The sequence below is a fragment of the Pinus tabuliformis genome, chromosome 4_2 (genome assembly GCF_031772625.1).
Source record: "Pinus tabuliformis cultivar Carrire ecotype Pingquan chromosome 4_2, CPIR1, whole genome shotgun sequence".
NCBI lineage: Eukaryota > Viridiplantae > Streptophyta > Pinopsida > Pinales > Pinaceae > Pinus > Pinus tabuliformis.
In genome coordinates, this window is record NC_142304.1 from 328,663,571 (window position 1) to 328,687,921 (window position 24,351).

The following is a 24,351-nucleotide window of genomic DNA, read 5'->3' on the forward strand; positions in this document are numbered from 1 at the left end:
AAAAAGATGGAGCTACGTGAGAAGTAGAAGGGTTGGAAGGCAAACGAGCTGAACAGAGGATGAGTAGGTGACTTTAGGCGCGGTTGAGAAGAAGAAGAAGATAATAGAACAATGCTGCGCAGTGTAAATGGAACAAATCCTCTATGTCTTGCACAAAACCGAGAATTCCATCATCCTATTCTAACTGTGTTATTTAACCAACGAACAGCAATGTAAATTGTGGAGAGAAATCGTGCATGGTGTTGGAACGAAGGAGTATTGCTCAAGATCAAAATGCTTGGACGGTTCTATGACGGAAATGACTATGTTGCAGCTTGCATGAACATATAAGACTGCGTTTTTTGGTGGTTGGTACGGTCTACACCCCCAATCTCTAAACAGAGATGGCAGTGAGTGCACTATCAACCTTTTCTTGGAGCTCTAATGAATTCTAATCCTCCTACTCTAATCTAAACTGCTGACAACACTTTAACCATAAACTAATCCTACTCAATCACATTAAAGAAATTAAACCAGCAGACTGTGTTTTCCAAATGCATGTCAAAACAAAGAAACAAAGTGCTGAAAGGAAAGACAAGTAACAATACAAAGAAAATGAGGTCTATTGCTCTCAGGTTGGGCCCTAACCTGAGAGCTATAGCTCCTCTTAAGAACTTAGGATTGAATCCAAATCTGCCTGCCTTTATTAAAAGATCATAATCATGAGTCTAACATCATGCCAAAACTGGCTTACAAAAAGCAAAAACCGAGCTGTAGCTCGTGCTTAGAAATTGCAACAGTAGTTCAAAAGTTCAAAAAGCTTCTATCAAAGGTTACGACCTCAATATTTATACATGATGAGGATCAAGCTGGCTTCCTCAATTAGTGGAGCTCGGCTGTCCAACTAAAAGTAAACTGCTGTTCCTGTAGAATCAGTTGGTTGCCCTTTAGATCGGTGGGGATAGCTGTTGGAGCTCGGAGTTGGGGTGGAGATCACGAGGGAGGTCATTCAAGACTGTGGACAACCTCCCTATAAACCTGCAATGCCACCTTTGCTGTCTCCTTGTCTCCTTCTGCGTGGTCTTTGCTCCATTTAATGTCAAAAAACCTAAAATCATCATGTATTAGTCACATAGGAATAATGCCTGCCCTTCTTCCTACAAATAACACGAATATACTAAGAAATGATGCACAAGTGATAAAAGATGAAGGGTTGAGCAAGGTAAGTAGGCCAAATGAGCCCAAATTGTTACCAAAAATTGGGGCTCATCACTAGTTTGGGTGTTGGGTCCTTACATTTTATTTTGTTCTCCACCTTTGCATTGACTCTTTGGTATGGTTAACAGTTAATCATTCATGAAGGATATTCTGGAGCTGAGTGTGACTAATGTCATCATTGCAGTTCTGAATGGAGGCGTCACCATGGTTAAATGCCTTTGGAGCTAGACAAGTTGTAGCTTACAAAATGTTTGAGACAATTTATAGAAAGCTAGAGATTGATGTATATGATACAAATGGATTGGTACTTGAGGATATTCAGGGTGATATTGAGCTTAAAGATGTACACTTAGGTTACCCAGTGCGGCCTGATGTTTACATATTTTCAGGGTTCTCACTGGAAATAGCCAAAGGTACCATTGCAGCTATAGAGGTACCACTACAACTATAGTTGGAGAGAGTGGAAGTGGGAAGTCCACAAGTATAAGTCTTATAGATAGATTCTATGATCCACAAGCTGGTGAAGTGCATATAGATAGTGTCAATATCAATCAATTTAATGGATAAGGCAAAATATTGGACTTTTAAGCCAAGAAACTGCTCTCTCTGCAACCACTATTAAGGAGAATATTGCATATGGTAAATATGGGGAAACACAGAGGAAATACAGGCTGCTGGAGAGCTTGCTAATGCGGCAAAATTTATTAGTAACATGCCTCAGTCATGGTTGCTCTTTTCGGGGATTTGATACCCAATTCAGAGAGCATGGTACCTGATTATCTGGAGCTCGAAAGCAAAGGATTGTGATTGCGATTGCGTGGCCCATCATTACATGGAACGAAATATGAGTTCCAAGGCACGAATAAGGAATCTAAAGGTAAAATTGAGGAAGGCATCAAAGAGACAAAAGAGGCAAAAAGAGCAAGATCGGCTCCGAATCTTGGCCGAGGCCTCTTTGGCCCAGCATGACATGTGATGGAGGAGGTACAGTCCAAATTTCAAGAAATTTGGGGCACATTTTTGCATTTTGAAATTTTGTGCACAATAAACAAGTTTTTTCTCCCTGTGCGCTGCGCCACCTGGCGCGCGCTTTCGCTAGGGATCTCCAAATGACAAAAAAATTATATTTTTGGATTTTCCATGGAAGACTACGACTGCTGGTGCATGGCCAAGAAGTTTGGGCAATTTTTGAGTCCTCGGGAGGTCAAAACACCCAAAAAATGACCTCTTTGCCCCTATTTTGACACACCGGAAGCAGTCTTGGGAGATTGCAGTTTTGGAGGGACAAATGGCATCCAAATTAGAAATTCCACTTGGGTTGGAAATTAGACAGGCAGGGCTTTCCAACAAGCATACTTGGGCTCAATTTGGACTTCATGAAGTGCCTCAAAACCACCTCCAAAGTGGCGCGACGCATACAGTTTTTGGCGCGGCGCACAGAGACCCAAAGGCCAAAATCACTCCCGCTCCACGAAATTTTGATTCGCAATTTTCTCCAAGTGGGCCCGCTCATTTACAATAAATTTTTTCCCGACATCAAAGGTAAAGTTTAAAAAACATTTTTGGCTTCTATCCTAGTGGCCAAATGAAGGCGAACAGCCACCCAAAAAATCTGCGCTCATGTTTGATTTTTTCTAATTGGTCCTCATAGAAAATTAAATGTAACTGCTGATGGTTGGCTCTTCATTTCCTGGGTTGATCGACTTTTTCATGGCAAAGCTTATTTATTGTATTGAGAGTCATTTTGTAAAGGGTTGGAATTTCTGGGAAACTGTGGGAGAGAAACCCAATCACTCACTATACATTTTGACAGAGAATTAATGAAAGGTTGCAGCTCTGGTTCATGAGATTCCTGTGGCGTGAGTTTAGCAAATGTATTTTCTTTATGTTTCATATGTATTTCATTATGTTTCATACTTTAATTCATATTCGTTTCCAGTGAAAGCTTTCTAAGTAAGAAAAGGTAGAATTCAGTGTACTGCTCTGCCTTGGGATAGTTTTCACGTTCTATGTTTTCTTCTGTTGAAAAGGATTCATGTCTTTATGCCCTTTTCACACTCTTAAACAATCTCTCCACTTCATATTATTTCAAATCTAATTGCTAGACTTTCCGCCTGTCTTGCCTCACGAAATAATATGCGTCTTTGAGTTAAATTCTCTGCTCATGTTACTCCTTGGTCTCACACATCCCAGAAAACTCAGTCATTCATCAAAATACCTCTATCACATTTATTTACCTAGCCTAAAATCAGTATTCATTTTTGAGTCATCTTAGAACCTCTTGTTCATTTTCCTGAGTGTGACCCGGAGAGAGCCCTCTCCTGTTCTGGTAGGGCTAGCTACCAGACTAAGCGTGGTTTGTGGTTACCCTGAATTTTTCCTTCCCTCAGCCTAAGGCAGATTTAGGTGCTAACACCCCCTTGGCTGGATTCTGGTTTGGTTTGAGATTTCTTCCCTTTTCTCTTCTTTCCCTTTCCAACCAATGCAATTTTTTCTTCATCCTTGCCCTTGGATGAAGTCCCATCTCTGGTATTACGCCTTATTTCCTCCTGTACCAAATCGTACCATAAGTGTTCCCAATTGGTAGTTTTTCCTTCTCGTTCACCAAATCTTAGTAGATATGCCAGCTCTTGGGAAGGCCTAGAAGGGCTAGGCTTACCAAGTTATCTTCCACGACATTAACACCAACCCCACCAAGTTCATCACAAAATTGTGTGAACATTCTAAGATATTGCGGAATAGTTTCATTCTCCTACATCTTGATATTTTGAAGTTTATCCTTGAGTGCCAACTTCCTATGGTCACTACTATTCTCGAAAAATCCTGTCAGTTCTTTCCACATTGTGAACAAAGTTTCTTTCTCATGGATATTTGAGACAACGTGATCTCGTAATCCCTCCAATATTATTCTCCTTGCCTTGGCTACATATTTTTTCCACTGCGAAAGGTTTTTGGCATCAGATGGTTGTGGTTTTGCAACATCTATCTTGATTTATTCTAGTAATCCATTGTCATCCAATACCACCTCCATGCGATGAAATTATAGTTTCCATCAAAGGCATACCCTAGCCTCAGCCCATTGAAGGTCCTCTTCTCATCTTTAAAGATATCCTGCTACAATGAACTACAAATTTGATCCTCCTAAGAAACAACTTTGAAATTCCTGTTCTATTGTGAATCTTTCTCTAATACCATGTAGAAATTATGATGTAGATTTGCAACTACTCATGAAGTTTTAATCAAAATCATAAGACATAAACCTACTCTACTGCTATGTGGAATTTAATTGTGATATCAATCACAAACATGCAATGAGAAATAACACATGCACATAGTATTTTTCCTAAGGAAAGCAATCTGCTAAAAACCTCAATGTCTGCTTGCATTAATCTGACGAATAGAGATGTATTACAATTTATTTTCTCAATTGATCACAACCTGTAAGTGAATAACCTATCTCTCTGCTCACTGAGAAGCTCTGACCCAAAATTAGTCAATTTTTGCCTCTGCTTCAGCCCCTATTTCCTTGTGCAATTCCTTGAAAAATCAAGCCCCTATTATTTAGAAATTTCTTCAAAATGGATTGCGTAATTCCCAAGGTTGATCATCTAACTACATGCAACACCTGTACACTCAAGACTAATCTACAACTAATGCTACACTACCTTGGAATCTCCACCATAGTTGGGTAACTCAAATTCTCTACATGTACTAGTTATTTTGGGTTGATTGATTAATTAATTGGATGATCACTGAGTTAGACTGAAGTCTCATTGCATAGCTGATATTCCACTAGTTCCTTCAATAATTAGAACTAGTTTAATTGAAGAAAAAAAACTTGAAATAACTAACCTTGATTGCTACAAACTAGCAATCACACATTCTAAACTAAACTCCAACTCAATTTTACTAAGTAAACTGGGTGACACAAGCCATGTCACACAAGTTAACTACATCTAAGTTATATGCGGATCTAGAAATTCGATTTTTCTCAGTTTAATCAATGAAAAATCAAATTGAGAATTTATTGCTGCATTTTTCAATAGCGTTTGTTAATTTACTTCACCATAACAAACTGAAAGTGACACCGAGAAGAAATTTTTTCCCAACATTCAGCTTTGAATACATTTCTCATGACCTTGTCTTATTTTACCCTTATTAATTTTTTTACATGAAATTTTAACCTGAGGTTGTTAAGAACCCCTCCCCCTTAAGGGAACACCTCCTCGGTGTTCTATGACACCTATGACTAGCAAGATTGTTGAAAACCAAAACATATTTCCCATGGAGATTTATAACTTAGCTCATTGCGGTATTAACAATAACAACCAAACATAAATATGTACATATACCAAAACTCCTTCACCGCAACCGAAAAACAATGAAGAATACATAGCCTACATCTGATCAACCATCTCCCATCTAGCTTCATCGTGCCCAAAGTGATTCCACTGCACTTTAACTTGCTCGGTTGTTTCCACTACATTATGCACTGAGGTTCCGACTAGAATTCTCCTTCTAGATCCACCTACAATACAGACCAGTCAATCACATGATCATCACCCTTCACATATCTTTTAAGAAATGAAACATGGAAAACATCATGGACTTTCATTGTTGGTGACAATGAAAGTTTGTAGGCCACTAGTCCAATACTCTCAAGGATCTTGAAGGGCCTGCAATATCGAGGTGCCAACTCGGCACATGACCTAATCCTCAGGGAGCCCTTCTTGGGCTTGATGTGCAAGTGCACATGCTCCCCAAACTGAAACTCGTTAAACACCCTATGTTGATCTACATAACTCTTATGCTAGCTTGTGTTTCCTTTAGATTCTTCTTGATAACCTACATTTCCTATTCCATATTTGCCAACATATTTGGTCCTATAAGTACCTAGTTCACCGAATCACTCTAGTTGATGGGAGTATTACAACTCCACCCATAAAGTTCCTCAAATGGACTCATCCTCAGTGACTCTTGATACCCATTATTGTAAGCAAACTTAACCAGTGTAAGATACTCCTCCCAACTCTTCTAGTGCATGACATACATTCTCAACATGTCCTTGAGAACCCTTTTGACCCTCTCTATCTATCCATATTTCAGTTGATGATAAGTTGTACTGAAGAACAATTCTATATGTAAACCTGCAAATAACTCCTTCCAAACCTAGAAGTACACTTGGATCTTTGTCAGATACAATTTTCTTAGGAATACCATGCAATATCACTATCTCCCTAATGAAGACTTGTGCTACCTCACTAGCTGAATTAGTAGACTTCACTAAAATAAAGTGAGCTACGTTGGTCAACCTATCAACCACAAAAATAATGGAATCATATTGTCTAGATGTCCTTATAAAACCTATGATGAAATCCATGGAAATGACCTCCCATTTCCATTCCAGAATTGATCTCCCTTAATTTAATTGATCTCGAAGTCAGACTCATTGAGTATGGCCAACCATCTAGCTTTCCTAGAATTTAGATTAGGTTGGTAAAATAAGTATATGATCCCACTGTGATCACTCATCAGCACAAAACTCTTGCCAGGAAGATAGCGCCTCCACATATTCAATGCATGAATGATCACTGCCAACTCAAGATCATGAGTCACATAGTTATGTTTATGCTCATTTAGTTTCCTTGAATTGCAGCACACCACCTATCCTTCCTACATCAAACTCCACCAAGACCTCTCTTACAAGCATCAATACACAACACAAACTCTTTATCTGGATCTACAATCTTTAGAACTAGATCATTTGTAAGTAACTGCTTCAACTTTTCAAAACTAGCTTTACATTCCTTTGTCCATTCAAATTTCTTTCCTTTTCTCTACAATGATGTAATATGATAGGAAATATGTGATAATTTCTTGATGAACCTCCTCTAATAACCTACAAGGGCCCACAACCTTTGTTCTACTGCTCTGCAGGCTACAACCCGTGTCCCTTCTCAACTACATTAAGCTTCTTGTAAGGAGCAACATTCTATTTCTCACCTACATCTTGAGGTCTTTCCCACTTCGGTGGCCACTTTTCTTTGGTCTTGACATTCCCTTTCCAACCCTCCTTAGACTTGGTCTTATGCTTCGATTGCTCATAACAATGCTTCAACTTCCCAATGACTTCTTACAACGACTGAGGCTCATCACACTGAATTTGATACTTAAATGCTAACAAGAATCCACTAATAAATATCTGAACTTTTTTCTTCTCATCCTTAACATAAGAAACATGCCTTAACAACTCTAGTAACTTACTCATATACTCCTTGTCTTTCATCAATCCCATATTCAACTTGTAGAGCTCCTTAGCTTTTTCATCCTATTTCCTCTCTCACAAATACTTCTTCTTGAAGAGTCTCTTGAATTCATGCCAACTCAACTCCTTTATCATGATTTCTCAAACACGCTTCACATCTTCCCACCAAATATCAACTTTCCCTTTGAGGCTGAAAATAACTATCTTGGATTTCACGTTCTCTATATAGTCATGTAGCTCAAAGAACTTCTTCATTTCACGAAACCATGCCTATGCATCTTTTAGTTTCTCCAACTCTCCATTGAATGTAGGTGGCTTGGATTTCTTGAATTCATTCAGAAACTATACCCTCTCACTCCTCCTATAAGGATGATAACGATGATGACCATTATACCTGTCTGACCAAAACTAGAGTAGAACCCATATCCACTGCCTCTCCTGTCAGTTGTATCCAATAACCTACCATCTTTGATTGTGTCATCTATGTCTGACCTGTGCCCATCATGAGACCTACTACCATATGCCCCATTAGTCTTGTCCTCCTGTCCATAACTGATATATGGTTGTCCCTGTCTCTGCAAACTTGACAAACTCTAAAGGATAACTGCATTGACCTCTACTTGTTTTTCCTATGCTCTGGCAAGTCTTTCCTGTGACTGAATGATTCTATCATTATCCACCTTGCAACTTATGATCTCTACCTTTAGACTTCTCAATGTGTTTGTTCTTTCAGGAGAGTACCCCTCTCTTGGGTACTCATTTGATCTATAAGGAGATTCTTGTGAACTATAATCCACCATTTTGCTAGTAATCTATGATCTTCTTCTTTTTGAAAACATACCATGTCAGAAAACCAAATACAAACATAACCAAAATACCTCAGTGAAGTTTAGGGGAGGATATGTCATATGCAAGATCAACCATATTCGTATGATACATGTATACATAATCATATCAATATATCAACATCAATCATGGTAACACTAACTACACACAATGACCTCTTGCATGAAAACCATAACCATGACAATGCATGCACGATGACATGCATCTATCCCATCCAGTCCAAGTATTTAAACCATGCTCTGATACCAATATGTAATGCCACTTCCCACATTTACCCAATTTCACTGGCCTATTGGGGTAAACATGAGTTGAGGGATATTATGACATGATTCAACCTCCTAAGTATAGTTAAGGAAGTGGATTTGACAAACTGGAACTTTATTGACCTTCCTCAAGGGCTACAAGACACCTAGGAGCTAAACTTTCACTTCAACTGCCCAAACTCTAAGACATATTTCTTTTTTTGGGGCCTGTTCCCACAACCACATGCATGACAAGCCCTCCATGTGGTTATAAGCCATAGGGAACACCATCCTCGATGTTCTATGACACCTATGACCAGAAAGACCGCTGAAAAATAAAACATACTACCCATGGAACTTTATAACTTATCTCGATGAAGTATTTACAATGAACAACCTAATGAAAAGCAAAACCAATATGACAAACATGACAACATGACAACCATATTGCGCATTGGAGCTTTATAACAAAACTCATTGTGGTATTTACAATAATAACTGAACATAAAAATGTACATATACGAAAACTCCTTTTCCTCAACTGGCAAATAATGAATGATATATAGCCTACATTTGATCAACCATCTCCCATGTAGCTTCATCGGGCCCAAATTCCTTCCATTGCAATTTAACTTTCTCGATTTCTCTATTCAAGAGCATGAGTTGTTTTCGCTGCAATATGCACTGAGGTTCTAGCTATAATTCTCCTTCTGGCTCCACCTGCAATACAAATCTGTCAATCACATGATCAACTATTATAGACATTTTTGGGCACTGCAACCCCAATCAAACATGTCCATAAACCAAGGACTCCTAAGTCCCTAAAAGTGTTGTTCCATACCCTAAAAGAACAAGGTCAGCTGATTACATCATCTCCTAGAAGTTCTCCATGAAAAACTACTCAGAACTGGTCAAAACTGGACCATCTCACCTGCTCCATGGTCAAAGTGCGATGCATCCCACCTAAATGCACACGGAAGGTGTGATGCATACTGAAAATCCCTTCTATGGGGTGCGATGGGCGAGAGTGGACAAATGGCAGAGTCAATTTGCGAGGTGGATGATCATGGAATCTTCCATAAACTTCTCCTATGACACTTGCCTCTCGGAATTCGCCTAGGGATGAGTAAGAGATCATCAATCTCCAAGTGGAATCAAGAACTATCAGAGAGAGGACACTAGTCAAATCTCAGAAGCTGACTCACCTCCCTGCAATCATCTATATATGGATCCCTCATCCCAGAGATCCAGAGGCTGGAATTTTGTATCTTGCAAGGAAGTGTTGCTGGTTTCTTGGTGTAACATCATAGTGTTGGGTGATCTAATCTTTTCATGAGGTGAAGAAGGGCTTTCTTGTTGAGAGGATGATGTTGGGTCAGAACAATTGGTTGTAATCTTCTTTGCTATTCTTGATATTAATAAAGCTATTCAAGTTTTCCTCCACATTCTTGTATGATTGATGATATATGCATTTGTGTGGTCAATATATATCTGGTCCTATATTGTTTGTGATAGTAGATCTCTGTTCTTGGATAGTGTTATGCTGCTTTGATTCCACAGGTGCTCTTTGAAGCTGGGGTAGATGAGGAAGCGAGTGGCAAAGATATATCAGAAGGGAGAGGAATCAAGCAAGGAACCAAGCGCAAGACATAGGTTGGTCCCCTTTGTTCCCCTCTTATCTACTTCTCATAAAGGAAAACGAAAGTAGTTTTAGTTTGTTTGTTTCTAAGATAGCTACCAGTCTTAGTGGGACTAGTAGCTCTGCATGGACACTAGATTTCCCGATAACAAAATGGCGACTCCACTGGGGAGTGAATATCTTGTTTTCTTTTCTATACTTGTTTGTTTTATAAACGTACAGACGGAGCCTGAAGTCAAGCCAGCTAGCCTTCGAATTACATTTGATATGCAAGTGCAAAGTAGATCAATGCTGTTTCAGTCTATCTCCGGGTTTTGTTTATAAACTGAACAATTGATTTGTAAACATCCTCATTTCCCTTGTGGTGGCTCTAGTAACCTCCTTAGATCTACCCCTGTGATTTATTTACTGATTATCGCTTGCTCGGCCTAAATTCCTGAACTGTTCTGCAAACTGTGATCAAGAACTGGATCAAAAGTCTCGCACTGTGCCATCGCACCCTCTCTTCAAGGATATCAGTATGCATCACACTTCCCGAGTGCTGTAGGTGGGATGCATACTGGAATCCCTGTGTAACAAGTGCGATGGTCAGAGAAGGCTAATTTTGCCTCCAGACTTTGGTTTTTCTTCACTCTTTTCAGCTCTATTCAGGAGTTTTGTTCTGTGTAGTCAATATACCTTTGTGGAAACCCCCTTCCTTGCCATTATTCCGCCTCCATCGTGCAAAGAACTGTAAATGTTTTTATGTATTGTGAGCCGTTTTCAGTTCTCTTTTACAAAGAAGTAGCGTAATTGAACTGTCATTTCTTGATTTGTAAGTGTCGTTTTCAGTCATAGAAGAGAATCCGATTGTTCTTGATAGTTGATTACACTGTTACTCTTGTATTTGATTTGAATTAGTAGTTTTTCAAGTGTCAAAAGCAAGTTTTCAATTCTAAATCGCAAAGTATTGTCATTGTCTTCATTTTGTCTTGAAAAGAAGCTTGTTAGTAATGTCGCTTTGAAAAATAATTCAGATTTGCGCTTTAGCTTTCTTTTTATCATTCACACATTAAGAAGGCTGAAAACAAATACATGCATGTGCATTTTCATTTAGAATGCTTGTTGGTTTGATTTAGAATAGTGCATATAGCGTGTGCTCTCTGCTCTATGTTGAAAGAATATCATCTCTCTTTCTTTAGTAGCTAGGATTTTCATTGCAAAAAGAAGATTAAACGATTGTTTATCATCTTAGATTGCATTTTATGAATTGTATATCTACATCATGCAGTGAACCTGAAAGGCAAATTTCTTAAACAAGATCAACTGTAAAATAAATTTAATGAATCTAAAAATGCTTTGGAACCTAACGCACAACATTTAGAAGTCTAGGCTAGAGATGTATTCCGGCGTCGTAAAGCCTGGTAACTGTTGTTTTCATTGTTGGTTGGGTGATTCCTCCACTTTGAGACAAGTTCCAGTACGGACTTGTGCTCCCACGTACCGTCGAGTATATATTTGGAGACCACAATAAGCTACATCCTTTATCCATAGGAAGCCGTGTCTGCCGCCCTATGATTGCAATGCACTGAACACAACATTTGGGAAGATTGACTGTTGTACCGTAAAAAGTATTCTGCAGTTTTGCGATTGGTTTGGTAATCCATCTGTCTAAATTTCCAGAGTAGTCTCTTTCGTTCCTTTTCAGACTCCTTAAAGGAAAGGGTCCATCTGAGCACTTGTCACTTCAAGCTCATTAAAAATCAAAGGCGACTAGAGTCATCTTTTGTTTTTTCTCGACTCTTAAAAATTGAAAAAACAAGTTGTGTCAAAGTGTCATAAAATTTATTTTAATCGGAATAACGTCACTGTTCCCTCGTTGGTCTTAGAAGTTAATCTCCCTTCATCGCAAGTTCTTGTAGAATCGCTAGGAAATATTTTGGATAGACTAGATATGTCTGAACAACAGTCGACATCTAGGACTGTGTCATCCAACGTAGCAGCGACAAAGCCTCCTGCTGCTACTCCAACGATGTTCGCAGGTATACCATCTGTCCCGCCAAGTTATCAACAACGAGCCGGAGTCCAATCAGGGACTGTTTCGACGACATGGTTAGTTCCTATTTCTTCATCCAGATTCTCATCTGGTATTTCTTATGTTGAAACTCAACAAATTGATCCAATGTGTCTTCAAAGGCCAATCTACCCTTTAAGTATTGGATTGCCACCATATGGGGGACAGTATGCCCTTTCATTGTTCCCTCCCGGAGAACAACCATATGGGAGTTTGCAACAAAGTTCAGGTCAAACTGGAATAACATCCAACGGTTGGGTACCAATACTGCCTCAACAACCAAGGGTTGTATATTCAATGCAACCAGTCCATCCTGTGTCGAATATTCCCATTATACCTGCTATGGTGACTGCATCGTAAGTACAAGCACTACCTGTTGTATGTCAACCCCAAGTTTCTCATGTTGCAATACAACAGCCTCTCGTCTCAGCGATTCAATCACAACCTCAGGTTAGTGCCTCCTTATCTGGAGCGACTCAGGCTCAAAAAAGTACTATGACTCCTCATCTTGGTCAATCATCCAGTATTGGACAACAGCAAATGGTCCAACAACCATGGCTAGTTCAATCTCAACAACCACAATTCCAACAAACATATCAAGGACCTGAGCAACAAGTCTTTGTAAGTAATGGGCAACCGCATTTCCAAAGCGGTTATCAACAACCATACTATAATGGTTATGCCCATCAACCTTATCAAAATTATCAGCATCAAATACATTATGCTGGTATGCAAAGACCCATTGCTCAGGTGATTCCATCTTATCCTGGGTATGCTTCGCCTAACCTGAATCAACAGTTGCCCTTTGTAGCAACTCTAGAATTACCATATCTAAATCGGTTGACGAATGATCCAATTGCTTATGCCCCTTGGTGGTCGGCGATTCCACATAAACTTCCGTCAGATATTCCTAAATTTAATGGAAATCCGGGGGAAGACCCATCGACTCATGTGATGACCTTTCATCTGTGATGTTCATCCAACACCCTAAACGATGATTCGATTAGGCTTCGCCTTTTTTAGAGAATGTTAACTGGTCCGGCAACAAAATGGTATATTGAATTACCTAGAGCTTCATTTGATAACTTCAGTACCCTAGCCACAACCTTTTTAACCCATTTTCAGTTACCCATAAGGTATGAAACGGGAACAAAACTTCTTACCAATTTCAAACAAACGACAACCACTCACATATCCGATCATATTCATGAGTGGCAACGTCGTCGTAGAATGGTAAAATTGTACATTCCTAATCAGTTGTTAGCTGAATGGTTTATTAAGCCATTATTACCTTCCATTATAGAAGGTGTGGCAAAGGGAGGAGTCATCACTGAAGAGCAAGTTATTGCTCGTGCGCAATATTTAGACTTGATTTATACTCAGTCTGGCACGCTCTACGATAAAATCCCTGACGCTCCCAGACCGGAATTTTCTGTTCCTCCTCCTCCTAAATCAAATAATTACTCTCATGCTGGTGATGGCGTGATTGGTATGAAAAACGCGAAATCGACAAAGGCTACATCTAAAAAGGCCCGTAAGATTTCTAGTCAAAATGCAAACGAGGAACTTCTCGCCTCGGAAGTTAATGTCGTGTCGACCGACAAAGGAAAAAAACCGAAGAAACCAGGAGGCAAGAAGAAAGGGAAAAGAAAAAAGAAGAAACAGGAAGATTCGTCTCCTGAAAAATATTTTGCAGACCCTTATGGGCAAAGGAAACCCCCTGCAGGGTGTCAGATATGCGATGAGGATCATCAAACGAGAGATTTTCCACATAAAGCTGAAGTTAAGAAACTCTTTAAGAGTTCAAAAACCTCAGTGGTATTGACTGATCCGTTTCCAAACCCAGGAATCAATCTGGTTGCTAGTGATAATGCTTCCTGGTCCCAAGTGCTAATGCTATCTGTTTCGAAGCAGCAAAATGATGCTTTGATATTGACAAAGAATAAAGATTACGGGAATCCATAGATGTCGAACGACAATGATAATGATCAACCTAGTAGTTCGACAACAACTTCGACCGAAGTTGTGCCACCCATCACTCCAGAGCTAACAATAAAGCCACCAAAGGGAGTAGTACACAAATTGACATTTAATCCTCGTGCCAGAGCAACACAATATTATAATATAGTGGAGGATCTGGCCCAATCGCCATCCGCTATGTCGACACTTGAGGTACTATAAAATTGCCCCTCCCAAAAGCAGGCTTTATTATCAGCAATAGGTGGGATTGACCCAACGGATTCCAATCTTGTGTCCTTTAATCACAAAATATATGACCCTCAGTTACCAGCTCAACTAACTTTCCTTATTCAAGTGAAAGCCCTCAACAAAACTGTTCATCGAACAATTATTGATGAGGGTGCATCTACATGTATTATGTCGATGAGTTGCTAGAAAACTTTAGGATCTCCACCCTTGTCACGATCAATGACGACATTAAAAGCATTTGATGGACGAACATACACCCCATACGGGATTTTAAGTAACTTGCAAATAGAACTGGGGGGCAAAACAGTAAAAATTGATGTTGAAGTTATCGATGGAAACCTCGATTACAACATCCTACTTGGAAGGCCCTGGATATATGCCATGGCTACAATTGTGTTGACCTACTTCAGGAATATTTCATTTCCCTTCCAAGGAGGAATTACAATCGTCAACCAACAAACATTTCTCCCCAACAGTTCACAAGTTACGGGAAGCATTCCAATGATCCATGGAAGCAATCATTCGCTTCAAAATATCGGAGTAGGTCTCCTAAAAGACCCTGCCTTAATGGGTACTTTTTCCCTACCGCCTCCGAGTAATCTGGCGGAAGTGGCCACAGTGGAAACCTGCAATATGAAATCTTCTATATCTAATGGATTCGGAAGATTCCTAAACATTTTGTCAGCATGGATCATCGCCATTTTAGAAATATTGTAGCAATCAATTTTCTTGGCATGGGGGGCAAACCCAAATCAACGCTCATTGAGTGTTTTGATAGATAGGTCTAAGGAATATGGTACCTCTTCAGATCCTTGGTCGCATGTACATTCTACAGACAAAGGAATCATTCAGTAAATGATGTTAGGAGAGGCACCATGGGAAGATTACCACCATCGTTCCCATCTCCCGGATTACAACGAAGATTATTCCAATGACCTTAATCATCCTTCAGTTTTTTATTTTCTATCAAATATTGTAAATACGGTGGATTCCGAGGACGGTTCTTATCTCGTGTCGACCTCATTAAAAAATTAAACAAGGATTCATGAGGATAGTTCTTTTACTATGTCAACCTCATTAAAAAATGAAACAAATCCCTTTCCAATTCTCAAAGGTAAACCTTCATTCCAACCACCGAGTTGAATGCAATGAAGCTTGGGGGGCATGCACCTCGATTTACGTTATTATGCTGAGGGCATGCAAACTTATCACGAGCAGTGTTACTGTAGGGTTCAAGCTCGTTAAAAAATAAACCCACCACGAGCAGTTTTTATGTGGATTTCAAGCTCGTTAAAAATTAAACATAAGTAATGAGAAAGTGTTTCCCCCAAAGTTTAAGCTCATTTATAAAAAAATAAACCAATTCCTGGTAAATAACCATCGTGAATGCATTATCATCAAACTTTGAGCCTTGGTCGTGTTCTCATCATCACCTCCACTCTCTTTTGGCCGATCATTCACCTCCATTTGATTGTTTACCCTTTTTTAGGAACAGCTACGAAGAGTGATCCTATTAGCCATCCTTGTGACACTGCCGTGATTGGAAAATTCCAAACCTTACCTGGAATCAGATGCTACCCGAAATTATCACTCGTTCCTCAAAAAACGAGTCTCCTTTAAGCTCTTTTCATCTGACTCGTAAAATATGAAAATATTGTTGAGCGATTGGCCTCTCCAGCTCGTTAAAGTGACCAGAACTGTTATTCCTCCTTTAGATTTTAATCTTTTTGGACCTAAGGGATTATTACACAAAAAGATCGAGCGCTTGTTTTGTTCGGCTTGTTAAAATTACCGAAAATTCATCCCTTTTGTATTATATTATACTTTTTCGGACTTAAGGGATTATATGACAAAAAAGTATTGTTGGAGTTTTCTTTACATCCCTTTCAGACTCTCTAAAATTTAAAAGGACCAAGTTATCTTTGTCGTTAAACTCGTTAAAACCGAATACCGACAAACTTGTCCATACAGACAAGAACGAGTTTCACTATCGCTAGGCTCGTTAAAACATAGCGATGGGTTTGACCGAAGGGAAAATTATAGAACAAGCATATGTTATTCTCCTCAAGCTTGAAAAAAAAAAAGAGGTACTAGTCAGCAATGACTGGGGAAAAATTGGGAAGAAAACTTGAAGAAACTTTATTGGTAGCAAGTCGCTCTTGAACATGACACTTTCAATCCGCATCCGAGTCGAGTTTGGTTGTTACGTTCACTGGTCATATCACCATTGGTCCATCACACCATCCACATTTGGGGTTAACGCTACCAATCCATCATATCAGTGTCGCCGATATGTTCAAGAGAAGTTGCTCAGAGAATTCACCTGTGTCTCATCCGCTGCAATACATTTACGCTCCATTCTTTCATGACCGCCACCCTGAACGTTATATCATCAGATCGTTTTCACCTCCATTAAAATAATTTGCTCCGTTCCGTGTCATAGATGTGGGATTCATTAAGGCCCTCCTATGACGGATCACTTCTTGTCAACATCAGCTCATTATCCAGGAAATCGATCTAGGAACAACCCTTTCAGTACGTTGAAGCTTGCATGCCTCAATGGCAAGTTTCTCACTTCCAGCGACAAGTTTAAATCAATGGCCTTCGACCGAGAGATTTTGCGTGGTGTTTGACACCAAGTCCATTTTTCACACCACGTGAATTGTACTATCGTACCTTGAGGGTCATCATCATTATCGGTGATTCCTCTTGTGCCTGTTAACAACTTACATCACTGGCTGGTAATCAGGCGATGTCTTTCCATGTTCGACTCTAGAACATCTCTCACATGGATCAACTTGTACTTTGAGTGAAGATCGAACGAGATTGAAGACCCCAGATCTAGTTTCATCCATCTGGGCTGCGATATATATTCAGGAATATAAAGACATCAAATGTACATCATTGCTGCACAGATAATCATCCAATCTAAGGGATGATGGCTCTACCAGAATCATCAGTCTGCACACAGACGATTGTCTGTCCTATGTACATGAAAATGAATTTATAAAGCTGAGCATGGGAATGCCCGCCTCAGCTAGATCATGAAAATATTATGAAGATAATGTATTGTATTGTATCTTATTACAGGTCACCTTCCAGCTCAAAAAAACTTCGGATCCTCATGATAAAGCATTTTACCCGACATCAAAAGATTAACGACCTCATGCTTTAGGGGGCAACTGTTATAGACATTTTTAGGCACTGCAACCCCAATCAAACATGTCCATAAACCAAGGACTCTTAAGTCCCTAAAAGTGTTTTTCCATACCCTAAAAGAACAAGGTCAGCTGATTACATCATCTCCTAGAAGTTCTCCATGAAAAACTACTCAGAACTGGTCAAAACTGGACCATCTCACCTACTCCATGGTCAAAGTACGATGCATCCCACCTAAATGCACACGGGAGGTGCAATGCATACTGAAAATCCCTTCTATGGGGTGTGATGGGTGAGAGTGGACAAATGGCAGAGTCAATTTGTGAGGTGGATGATCATGGAATCTTCTAGAAACTTCTTCTGTGACACTTGCCTCTCTAAATTTGCCCAGGGATGAGTAAGAGATCATCAATCTCCAAGTGGAATTAAGAACTATCAAATAGAGGAAACTAATCAAATCTTAGAAGCTGACTCACCTCCCTGCAATCATCTATATATGGATCCCTCATCCCAGAGATCCAGAGGCTGGAATTTTGTATCTTGCAAGGAAGTGTTGTTGGTTTCTTGGTGTAACATCATAGTGTTGGGTGATCTAAGCTTTTCATGAGGTGAAGAAGGGCTTTCTTGTTGAGAGGATGACGCTGGGTCAGAACAATTGGTTGTAATCCTCTTTTCTATTCTTGATATTAATAAAGCTATTCAAGTTTTCTTCCACATTCTTGTATGATTGATGATATATGCATTTATGTGGTCAATATATATCTGGTCCTATATTGTTTGTGATAGTAGATCTCTGTTCTTGGATAGTGTTATGCTGCTTTGATTCCACAGGTGCTCTTTGAAGCTGGGGTAGATGAGGAAGCGAGTGGCAAAGATCTATCAAAAGGGAGAGGAATCAAGAAAGGAACCAAGCGCAAGACAGAGGTTGGTCTCCTTTGTTCCCCTCTTATATACTTCTCATAAAGGAAAACGAAAGTAGTTTTAGTTTGTTTGTTTCTAAGATAGCTACCAGTCTTAGTGGGACTAGCAACTCTGCATGGACACTAGATTTCCTGATAACATCAACATCCTTCACATATATTTGAAGCAAAAAAACATGGGAAACATCATGGACTTTCATTGCCATCGGCAATGCAAGTCTATAGGCCACTAGTCCAATCCTCTCAAGGATCTCGAAAGGCTCGCAATACTGAGGTACCAACTTGGCACATGACCTAATCCTCAAGGAGCACTTCTTGGACTTGATGTGAAAGTACACATGCTCTCCAACCTGAAACTCCTTAAAAATTATGTGTTGATTTGCATAATTCTTTTTGTCTATCCTATGTTTCCTTTAGGTTCTTCTTGATAACCTGCATTTCTTGTTCCATCTCTACCAACATATATGGCCCTATCAGTTTCTTGTTCACTGGATCACTCCAACTGATGGGAGTATTCAAAATCTGCCCATCAAGTGCCTCAAACAGACTCATCCTGAGTGACTCACGATATCCATTAGTGTAAGAAAACTCAACCCATGGAAGATACTCCTCCTACCTCCTCTACTAGTGCATCACCTACATTCTCAACATGTCCTCCAGAATCTTGTTGACCCTCTCTATCTGTCCATCTGTTTGTGGATGATAAGTTGTACTGAAGGCCAACTTTGTACCCAAACCAGCAAATAACTCCTTCCAAAACTTGGAAGCGAACTTGGAATTTCTATTGGATACAATCTTCTTAGGACTACCATGCAATATCACTATCTCCCTGATGAAAACTTGTGCTACCTCACTAGCTGAATTAGTAGACTTCACTATAATGAAGTGAGCTACCTTGGTCAACTTGTCAACCACAACCATGATGGAATCATTTTGTCTAGATTTCCTTGACAAACCTATGATGAAATCCATGAAAATGACCTCCAATTTCCATTTGGAAATGAAATCAGTTGCATTAAACCACATGGATGCTTGCACTCTGCTTTTACCTATTAGCAATCCAAACACCTTGTGAAGAACTCAACTACATGTTTCTTGAGATTCATCCAATAATAAAACGTATTCACAGTATTTCCCCGATGACCTAAATATGGCTTAACATGAAATTCCCTCAAGATAAGCTTCTTAATCTCACTATTGCCTGACACATAGATCATGTCCCTAAATATCACCAAACCATCTATCGTGGGATGATAATCCACATCATGATCACTTGTACCCTGCCGATGTAACTTGTGACTAAGCTGCTAGTACCTGACATCCTGTTGTCCTTCCTATAAGATTTGGCCTTGTAAATCTATCCCATATGAACTCATAGCCACTATGTGATTTACCTTCACTCTTCTACTAAGAGCATCTGCAACCTTGTTCTCCTTACCCTTAATGTATCTGATCTCGAAGTAAAACTCACTGATCATGGATACCATCTAGATTTCCTGGCATTCAGATTAGGTTAGTCAAACAAGTATCTGAGCCCACTATGATCAATTATCAACACAAACCTCCTGCCAAGAAGATAGTGCCTCCACATCTTCAATGCATGAATGATCGTTGCCAACTCAAGATCATGAGTCACATAGTTTTATTCATGCTCATTGAATTTCCTTGACTTGTAGCACACCACCTATCCTTCCTGCATCATGATGCCATCAAGTTCTCTATTGCAAGAATTGGTACACACCATAAACTCTTTATCTGGATTTGCAATATTTAGAACTGGAGCATTTGTAAGCAATTACTTCAACTACTCAAAACTAGTTGCACATTCCTCTATCCATTCAAATTTATTTCCTTTTCTCTGGAATGATGTAATATGATAGGAAATCTGTGAGAAGTTCCTAATGAAACTCTTGTAATAACCTACTAATCCCATGAATGATCTGACCTCATCCATTTTCTTGTGAGTTTTCCATTCCATGATATCTTTGATCTTTTCCATATACACTGTGATGCCTTCCTTGGAAAAAACATGTCCTAAGTAATGTACCTCTGTTTGGAAAAGGTTGCATTTACTAAGCTTGGCATATAATTGATGCTATCTTAGCAATCTTAACATTATTGTTAAGCATTCGACATGCACTTCCTCATTCTTAGAATATATCAATATACCATCAATGAATGCAATCACAAACTCATCCAAACAAGGACACAACACACTATTCATCAAACCCATGAAAGTAGTTTGAGCATTAGTAAAACCAAAAGGAACCACAACAAACTCATAATGCCCATAACTACTCTAGAAAGCAGTCTTGTAGATGTCATCTTCTTTGATTCCTACCTTATGATATCCATATCTCAAATCAATCTTCGAGAACATTGTTGCTCCCTTCAACTAATTAAACAAGTCATCAATCATTGGAAATGGATACATGTCCTTGATCGTCACCTTATTCAGCTTCTTATAATCAATACACAACTTGAGAGTACCATCCTTCTTCTTCACAAACAACATTGGTGCACCCCAAGGTGATACACTTGGCCTAATGTATCCCTTGTCAAGCATTTCCTTCAACTACAACTTTAGTTCCACTAAATTTGGAGTGCTCATCCTGTAAGGTACCTTTGATGTTGGTGCTACTCCTGGTACCAACTCAATAGAAAAGTACACTTCCCTATGAGGAATAAATTCTAAAATCTCTGCTGGAAATACATCCTAAAACTATTGTAAAACCAGATACCTCTTCAAGACTTCTGCATCCTCAACATCATTACCTTTTTCACTAGAAACAAGCACCACAAATAACACACACCCTTTCCTGCAACTATTCTTTTCTTGCATAGTTGTAACCATTCCCACCGATGTATGCTTCTTCTTACCTTGCAATATTCTCTTCTCTCCATCATCATCCAAGCCCTTAATATCCTTTTTGTAACAATCCATCTTAGTCCTATGAAGGTACAACTAATACATATTGTATGATTCCAAAGGAAGCACATTCAAATGCACTGATGTAGGCCTACCATTCAGCTCAGATGTGCAAGATCTTACCCAATGATGAACTCTTTTCTTGGTACCTATAGCCAACCGCACCAAACAAGACATTGCATGCACTTCTTTTCTCAAACCACACTTATCCACCAGCTCAGGATTAACATAACTATAATTATATATAGGGTACACCAAAATAGAAAAAATTTGATCACAGAGCTTACCTTTTATTTCAATAATGGATGTCTGGTGATTTGCCTACTTGTTATCGAATGCTGCATAGATCCGAGGAACACTCTGTCCAATGTCCCCAACTCTCTGTGCTTCCTAAGCACTATAGATATGAGGCCTACCACCCTCATATAATGGATAATCCTTCTTTTGATGATCTTTGTCACATATCCAACACTACAAAGTCCCACTACCTTTGTTCTGTTGCTCTCGAGGTTGCGACCCATGTCCCTTATCAACTGCATTAAAATTCTTGTAAGGAGAAATATTCTCTTTCTTACCTGCATCTTGAGGTCTTGTCTACTTCAGTGGCTACTTTCCTTTTGTCTTGTCATTCCCTTTCCAACCCTTCTTAGACTCGGTGTTACGCATCAATTTCTCATAAAAATGCTTTAACTTCCCAATGACTTCCTCCAATGACTAGGCTCGTCATACTCAATCTGATCCTTAAATGTTAATGGAAATCCACTAATAAATCTTTGAACTTTTGTCTTCTCATCCTTAAGATAAGGCACATACCTCAACAACTCTAAGAACTTAGTTGTGTCCTCCTCTTCTGTCATCAATCCCATCTTCAACTCGTAGAGATCCTTGGCTTTTCCATTGTAGTACCTCTATGACAAATACTTCTTCCTATAGAGTCTCTTGAATTCATGCTAAGTCAACTCCTCTGTCCTGATGTCTCTGACACGTGTCACATCTTCCCACCAAATGTTTTCCTTCCCTTTGAGTTTGAAAATATTTATCCTACCCTTCATGTTCTCTGTATAGTCATGCATCTCAAAGAAATTCTTCATTCCAAGCAACCATGCCTCTGCATCCTCCAGTTTCTTCAAATCTCCATTGACTTTAGGTGGCTTGGCTTTCTTGAATTCATCGACAAATATACCCTCTCACTCCTCCTATAAGAATGATATAAATGATCACCATGATACCTATCTAAACCAGACCTAGAGTAGAACCCATATCCAATACCTCTCTTATCAAGTGTGTCCAAGAACCTACCATATATGACTATGTCATCTCTGTCCAACCTATTCCTACCATGAGACATGATATCATATGCCCCATTAGTGATGTCCTCCTTTCCATAATTGATCTATGGTTTTCCCTGTCTCTACAAGTCTGAAAAACTCTGAAGGATAACTGCAGTGATCTTTGCTTGTTTTTCTTGTGCCCTGGAAAGTATTTCCTGTGACTGAATGATTCTATCATTTTCCACCTTGCAACTTTTGATCTCTTCCTTTAGACTTCTCAAGGTGTATGCTATGTTAGGAGAGTACCCCTCTCTTAGTTTCTCATCTGATATATAAGGAGAATCTCGTGAACTATAATCCACCATTTTGTGAGTCATCTCTCACCTTCTTCTTCCTACAAACATACCATGTTAGATAACCAAATACAAACATAATCAACATACCTTAGTGAATTCAGGGGATGATATATCATCTACAAGATCAACCAGATTAGCATGATACATGTATATATATAATCATATCAATATATCTACATCATGCATGATAACACTAACTGCACACAATGACCTCATGCACGAAAACCATAACCATGACAATGCATGCACAATGGCATTCATCTAGCCCATCCAATCCAAGTGTTATAATCATGCTTTGATACCAATTTGTAACGCCACCCCCCACATTTACCCAATTTCACTAGCCTGTCAGGGTAAACATGAGATGAGGGCTACTATGAGATGAATCAACCTCCAAAGTATAGTTAAGGAAGTGGAGTTGACAGACTAGAACTTTACTAACCTTCCTCAGGGGCTACAGAACATTGAGGAGCTAAACAACCACTCCAACTGCCAAAAATCTAAGTTGGATCGTTTTTTTAGTGACTTGAGCCCATAGACGCATGCATGACAAGCCCTCCATGTAGTTATAGGCCTCCAACTACATGCATAAGCCTAACTTGGTTGGCTTCTGGGGATCAGTTCACAACTTTTAGCTGGTTTAGATTTTGTTAGTTCAGTTTTGGAGCTCTCTTTATTCTCTCATATTGTTGCACACTTAGAGAATTCTTGTAGCACTCTAGCATTGGAGAAAGAAAGCAAAGGAAGGAAAATAAAAGACAAGGAAAGCAAAGGATAATCAAGGAAGGTTGGATCAAGCATCTTTAGCAGGAATACTTATAGGTAACAGGTTGCATGTGTGATTTCCTAGTTGGTTTGTGAATGCATGGTACATGCATTTGTGTATTTGGTTCTCTTGTTGTTATCGACATAGGTTTTTCTAGGTGTGATAGTGGCTTTAGCCTTTCCTTGCCATTTTCAGATAGCCATGGTGTGATTAGGTTCTTTTATTTGATTCAGTTTTGGATTTCTAGAATATTTTGGAATCGGTTGAGGTGGTCTCAGGAAAATTACCAAGGGTTGAGGGTGAAGGTGGTTTAATCTCCAGGAAGCCCTCAACAAGTGGGTGGAGACAGGAAAATTACTCAATGTATTGGTGAATAAATTCTGAGCCATCCAATCTTTTTTTTTGGCTTAGTGATTTCTTGACCGTTTTGGTGGGATAGTGATAGCTTGAGGGTGGAGGTGGTTTAATCTCCGAGAAGCCCTAGTTGTTTTTGTATCGCT